A 6,884-nucleotide genomic window follows, 5' to 3' on the forward strand; every position below is an offset into this window, starting at 1 on the left:
ATCAATTTCACTTGCCAAAGTTGAATGAAGAACAGATAAACAAGCTAAATAGTCCCATTTCCCCTATAGAAATAGAAGCAATCATCGATGGTCTCCCAACCAAAAAAAGCCCAGGGCCAGATGGTTTCAGTGCAGAATTCTACCAGACCTTTAAAGGCGAGCTAATACCGATACTCTTCAAGATACTCCAAAAGATAGAATTGGATGGAATATTACCAAATTCATTCTTTGAGGCCATAGTCTAATTGATACCTAAACCTCACAAAGACTCAACAAAGAAAGAGAATTTCAGACCAATTTCTCTTATGAACATAGATGCAAAAATACTAAATAAAATACTTGCAAAACGAATACAGGAACATATCAAAGATATCATTCATCATGACCAAGTAGGCTTCATTCCAGGCATGCAGGGATGGTTTAATATACGGAAATCCATCAATGTAATCCACCATATAAACAAACTGAAAATAAAAAACCACATGATCATATCCTTGGATGCAGAGAAAGCATTTGATAAAATTCAACACCCATTCAGGTTTAAAGTTTTAGAGAGAAAAAATAAATAAACATAAAAATAAAATAAAGTTTTAGAGAGATCGGGGATACAAGGCACTTTCCTCAACATAATAAAGCCTATATACAGCAAGCCAATAGCCAAAATCAAAGTAAATGGTGAGATACTCAAGGAAATTCCTCTAAAATCGGGAACAAGGCAAGGCTGCCCACTCTCTCCATATCTCTTCAATATAGTACTCAAAGTTCTAGCCAGAGCAATAAGACAACAAAAGGAGATCAAGGGTATCCAAATAAGAAAGGAGGAAGTCAAATTATCCCTATTTGCAGATGATATGATAGTGTACATAAGTGACCCTCAAAATTCCACCAGAGAACTCCTACAGCTGATAAACACCTTCAGCAAATTGGCTGGATACAAAATTAACTCAAAAAAGTCTATAGCCTTCCTATACACAAATGACAAGCTTGCAGAGGAAGAAATTAGGAAAACCACACCCTTCACATTAGCCACAAGCAATATAAAATATCTAAGAGTTACCCTAACTAAGCAAGTGAAGGACGTGTATGAAAAAAATTTCAAAACTCTGAAGAAAGAGATTGAAGATGACCTGAGAAGATGGAATGATCTTCCTTGCTCATGGATCAGAAGAATTAACATAGTAAAAATGGCCATCCTACCAAAAGCAATCTACAGATTCAATGCAATCCCTATCAAAATACCTACACAATTTTTTAAAGACATTGAAAGTTCAATTCTGAACTTCATATGGAAAAACAAAAAACCCAGAATAGCTAAAACAATCTTGTACAATAAAAGGTGCTCCAGAGGAATCTCCATACCTGATTTCAAACTGTACTATAAAGCAATAGTAATTAAAACAGCTTGGTACTGGCACAGCAACAGGCTGGTTGATCAGTGGAATCGAATCGAAGACCCAGATATGAATCCACACACATATGGTCACTTGATTTTTGACAAAGAAGCCAAATCCATTCAACGGAAAAAGGATAGCATCTTCAACAAATGGTGCTGGTCTAACTGGAGGTCTATGTGTAAAAAAATGAAACTGGACCCATATTTGTCACCTTGCACAAAACTCAAATCCAAGTGGATTAAAGACCTCAACATAAAACCAGAGACACTAAGCCACTTAGAGGAAAAAGTGGGAAAGAGCCTGGAACATATTGGCACAGGAGACAACTTCCTGAACAGAACACCAACAGCCCAGGCCTTAATGTCAACCATTAATAAATGGGACCTCATGAGGCTGAGAAGCTTCTGTAAGGCAGGAGACACTGTCAAGAGAACAAAGCGACAGCCTACAGACTGGGAAAAAATCTTCACCAACCCTACATCTGACAAAGGTCTAATATCCAAAATATATAAAGAACTCAGAAATTAAACACCACCAAACCGAATAACCCAATTGAGAAATGGGGCTTGGAACTAAACAGAGAATTCTCAACAGAGGAGTATCAAATGGCTGAGAAACACTTAAAGAAATGCTCAACCTCCTTAGTCATCAGGGAAATGCAAATCAAACAACTCTGAGATTCCATCTTACACCCATCAGAATGGCTAAGATCAAAAACTCAAGCGACACCACATGCTGGCGAGGATGTGGGGAGAGAGGAACACTCCTTCATTGCTGGTGGGAATGCAAACTAGTGCAGCCCCTTTGGAAATCTATCTGGTGCTATCTCAGAAAAATGGGAATAGGGCTTCCTCAAGACCCAGCTATTCCACTCCTTGGAATATACCCAGAAGATGCTCCAGCACACAACAAGAAAATTTGCTCAACCATGTTCATAGCAGCCTTATTCATAATAGCCAGAACATGGAAACAGCCTAAGTGGCCCTCAGTAGAAGAATGGATAAAGAAACTGTGGTACATATACACTATGAAATACTACTCAGCTATTAAAAACAAGGAATTCCCGAAATTTGTGGATAAATGGATTGAGCTAGAAATGATCATAATGAGTGAGTTAACCCAGAAGCAAAAATAATCAAATGGTATATACTCACTTATATCTGCATACTAGCCCAAGGGGCATGTCTCACGAAAGCCTTCACTTACCAGGAAACTGGGACAGAGGGGAAGGCATCCTATTGGGACTCTAAATGAGAGATGCATGGGAGAATAGCAAAATAAAAGGATACAGAGGGTCCTAGAAATCTACAAGTAGAACAATATGATAGGCAGATTTGGGCCCAGGGGTCCCACTCAAACTAAGGCACCAGCCAAGGACAATACAGGACGTAAACTTTAAACCCCTTCCCAGATCTAGCCAATGGTCAGAATATTCTCCACAGTTGAGTGGAGAGTGTGATATGACTTTCTCACGTACTATGGTGCCTCACATTTGACCATGTCCCCTGGAGGGGGAGACCTGGTGGCACTCAGAGGAAGGACAGCAGGTAGCCAAGAAGAGACTTGATACCCCTATGAGAATATATAGGGGGAGGTAATCCCCCTCAGGAACAGTCATAGGGGAGGGGAATAATGCAAAAATGGGAGGGGAGGAATGGGAGGATATAAGGGATCGGATAAACATTGAGATGTAACAAGAATAAATTAATAAAAAAAATCAAAAAAAATAAAATAAAAGACTTCACTGGGAAAATGCTCTATAACCAAGTTTGAATTTTTAGTTGTTGTATTTAAGATTCATTTATAACAGTGTATGTTTTTCTTTACTTCACAGTTTTTATTTAATTTTGTTAGAATGTGTAGTGGTTATATTTGTAGAACCCAAGCATGTTTTCAAAACATAAACTTTGAAAACCATATATTTAGAAGATCTAATTGGAGTATTTTAGAATATGAATACTAAAGGCTTTATCCAATTTTAACAATTAGAGCTATTGCTCTATTTACTAATCAACCTATAGGACTGATTATTATAAAACCAGTGAAAGTGTTATATAATGGACCAAATTAACAGATTTATACATTTATAATTTATAATGAATTTCCAAAATAGAAACAATTCTCTGTAATAGAATGTTTATACTGTTATAGGAGCAGTTTCTGTCAAGTGATAACTTCACCTCAAGGTAAAAATGTGAAGATCATTTGGACAAAATCTGATCACCTAGTTTTAGATGATTGATCCAGAAAATGATAAAGCATAAAGTGTCTAGTTTTTGAGCCAGTCTTTGTATAAATTTTATAAAGAAAATCTTACTGTTGTAGACATAAAACCAGGCATTAGTTTTATCTCAGAGTGTTAGATTTTAGGGAACTTAATTACATTGTTACATCCATGTCATTCATCTTTTAGTTCTTATAACATTTTACAACATAGTTTATAATTGTTTACCAAGAACTTCTTTATTTATCAATAGCCTTTCTATGTTTTCACTTAGTTGATTGTTTCTCTCTGCAATTTTTCCTTAAAGCTCAAAGAATTGAAATAAGCTATTGCCTCAAATACACTAAAAAATAAAATATAATTATGATGTAATAAAGCAAAATAGGCATTTGTATGCTTTTAAGCAGGCTTAAAAAGATGTTTATTGGTGGTGATGTATGTGTATATGTGACATATGTAGCACTTGTGTAGGAGTCAAAGATTAAAAGTTTTATTTTGATACAAAAAGCAGAAACAATATTAAATAAAGAAGATATATTTAGCTTTAAATAGGAACCAGGAGTTATCAAGGAGATCCTAAGGAGAAATAACTTATTTCCAATCTTTAAAGCAGGTGCATATCAGCTTGATGAAAGCAGGGATTCCTATACCATTAAGAAGTTTCTGCATATATTATTCATAGGGGGTCAGAGTGGTATATTAACCTAAGCTGCCAAGACATCCCTTATGTTTGCCTGCCTCACAATGATTTCCCAACACTCTTCAAATAAAAACTAACCCTTTGCATGTTAATGAACTAATCCTCTGCATGCTAGCCCTGTTTAAATGTTTTTCTTTATAAGAGTTGCCATGCTCCCTGGCAAAAGATAAAGGGACAACTGGTTGGTGGTGGTGTTCTTGTATCAGTCAGGGGAAGAGCAGACGGCAGCCTTTTGTTCTTCCTAGCTTGATAGCTGGCTTGGTGACCAAAGATGTTTTATGCCTAGGACATAAAAATCAAATCTAGGTAGTACTGTGTGGGAGAAGGAATACAGACAGAAGTCTGTACTCTGCCACTCCAAGGGGGGGGTAAGTGCAGAAAGATGCCCACATACCTGCCCTCCACTCCACAGCATGGGCAGGCCATAGACACACAAAGACACACCTACAACCACTCAGAGCATACCAAGAGAAAGAAGACAAATAGAGACCTGCCTTCTGGTACACAGCACAGGTAGAACCATAGACACCCACTTGCCTGCTTCCTTAAGGATGTTACCAATTGGCCCACCAACCACATGGCCAGCTTGCAGCTGGATCCATCATAATGTGAGAGGTATTACAAATAATCCAAAGACTGTTAAAGCTTAATAGAAGATGAATGAAGATGATATGCAGATATCATGTTATTTTGTGTTAGGGACTTGGACATTCTCAGACTTTAGTATATTTGGGGAGATCCCGGAATCAATCCTCTGAATATAGCAAAGGATAATATTTTAAAATTTATTAGTATATATTCAATATTTCAAATGTGTGCTATTTATTAATTATATACATTGTTTTCTCTATAATATCAATATATTTAGTATCAAATATCAATAATGAATATATTAAACATTTAGGTAATATACATAACTGTATTTGTATGTATAAATGCAGTTAGACCCTTCCTGCCAAGGTACAAGTCTACCTTGGCCACAACTAGCTGAAGTATAAGGGGGAAGCACATGCCCAGGACTGCTGAGTCTTATGACTGAAAAGCCTCATTAGAGGGCAAAGTTATACTGCCAGGCCCTTTGGAGAAATACTCCCTCTTTGTAGACACCATAGGAAAGGAGTTAAATACATACCATGTAGAGCCCCTGATCATGTCCTTTCTGTCATATCTGAATTATGCTGATTTTGAGTGAGTAAACCACTTAATTAAGATCTGCAAGTTTGCTCTTGAGTGTTAAAAGAACCTACATAATGATTAGAAGACTAAAACTTTCAGCCCCATGCCTGACCTCTGTGAATTCAATCACACCAAGGATTCAGTCAAGAGTGCCTACACAATGGAACCCCATAAAGTCCCTAAGCAAAGTAGCCATTAAGGGCACCAAAGTGATGGGAAGATTGGCCCCAGGGAAGGTATAAAATCTGTGACAAAACTTCTCTCATACCTGACCAGGTAGACCCTCTGGTTCACCTGTTTCTAAATTATATCCTTCCAACAGCTGGAAAGTACAGTGTTTCAAGTTTTGTCATCCATTACAGCCAATCATGTCACTTAGGGAGGGGTCATGGGTATACCCAACTTGTAGCCAAATTGGACAAAAGCGAAGGCTATGTGTGGACCTTTCTAAAATGAGGGTGCTTTGTGAAACTGAGCATTAAATTTGGAAAATATGCAGGATGGTTAATATCACAACTGAATTGAAGGTCCTGTATAGTCATGGATGCCTGTAATCCCAGAACTCAGAAGGCTGAAGCAAAAGAACTGTGAGTTCAAGTACAGACTGGATTACATAGTAAATTAGAAGGAGGCAAGGGAATATGGAGACCAAAGCACAGAGAGAGGAAAGGGGAAAAAAAAACAAAGATGAGGGAAGAGGGAGAGAAGCAGGGAGACCCTTAGACTACAAGTGAGTTGGAAAGAAGAAATGTAAAAACAGATTTAATGAGAAAGAGGGAAGAAGGAAGAGATATGGAATCTTTGGGCACACAGTTGTGTTTAAAGCATCATAATTGATTAATAGGGGATTTCCAAGATGACAGCACAGACCACCCACTGTATCTGATCTACAGGAAGGAGACTAAGGACCCTCTTGGGAGCTACAGACTTCAATACCTAGAATCACTAAGTGAGAGGGCTCCACACAGTACAGACCACAGGCACATCTGGCAGAGCCTGGACCGGAACCTGCCTATGAACAGCGAACTGCAGCAGTAACCTATAGCACAAACTCGGTATATGGGACTGAACTCCAGGCAGTGAAGCACCAGAGCTGGCCTGGGAAAATCCCAGGGAAATGGGTGGGGTCTTCAGACCCCACCTACCCACCCTGTGTCAGTCCATAGAAAGCTCCAGATGTCACACAGGAGCCCAGGCCACTGTGGACATGTTATCCATCCACAGTTGTGTGTACTCTGAACAGGACGGGCAGGAACCTAGCTACCAGCCCCAGCAGGCTTGAGTTGCTGGTCCCAAGGAAAACAGGTGGTTCTGTCCTCAGACTGACCTGCAAGTCCTGAGAAAGCCCAGTAGAAGGCAATCACATGAGCATAAAGCCAAAGCCCAGTGC

At 38.7% G+C, this 6,884-nt stretch overlaps 1 non-coding gene across 1 annotated transcript; it reads left to right on the forward strand.

Annotated features, from left to right (window-relative positions):
• The first annotated feature begins 4,469 nt into the window (after positions 1-4,469).
• Positions 4,470-4,613, forward strand: LOC127193456 (small nucleolar RNA SNORA48). The gene has a single exon (XR_007831111.1). It is a non-coding gene; the product is annotated as a small nucleolar RNA SNORA48 (small nucleolar RNA).
• Positions 4,614-6,884: the final 2,271 nt, after the last annotated feature.

The sequence above is a fragment of the Acomys russatus genome, chromosome 8 (assembly GCF_903995435.1).
Source record: "Acomys russatus chromosome 8, mAcoRus1.1, whole genome shotgun sequence".
Taxonomy (NCBI): Eukaryota; Metazoa; Chordata; class Mammalia; order Rodentia; family Muridae; genus Acomys; species Acomys russatus.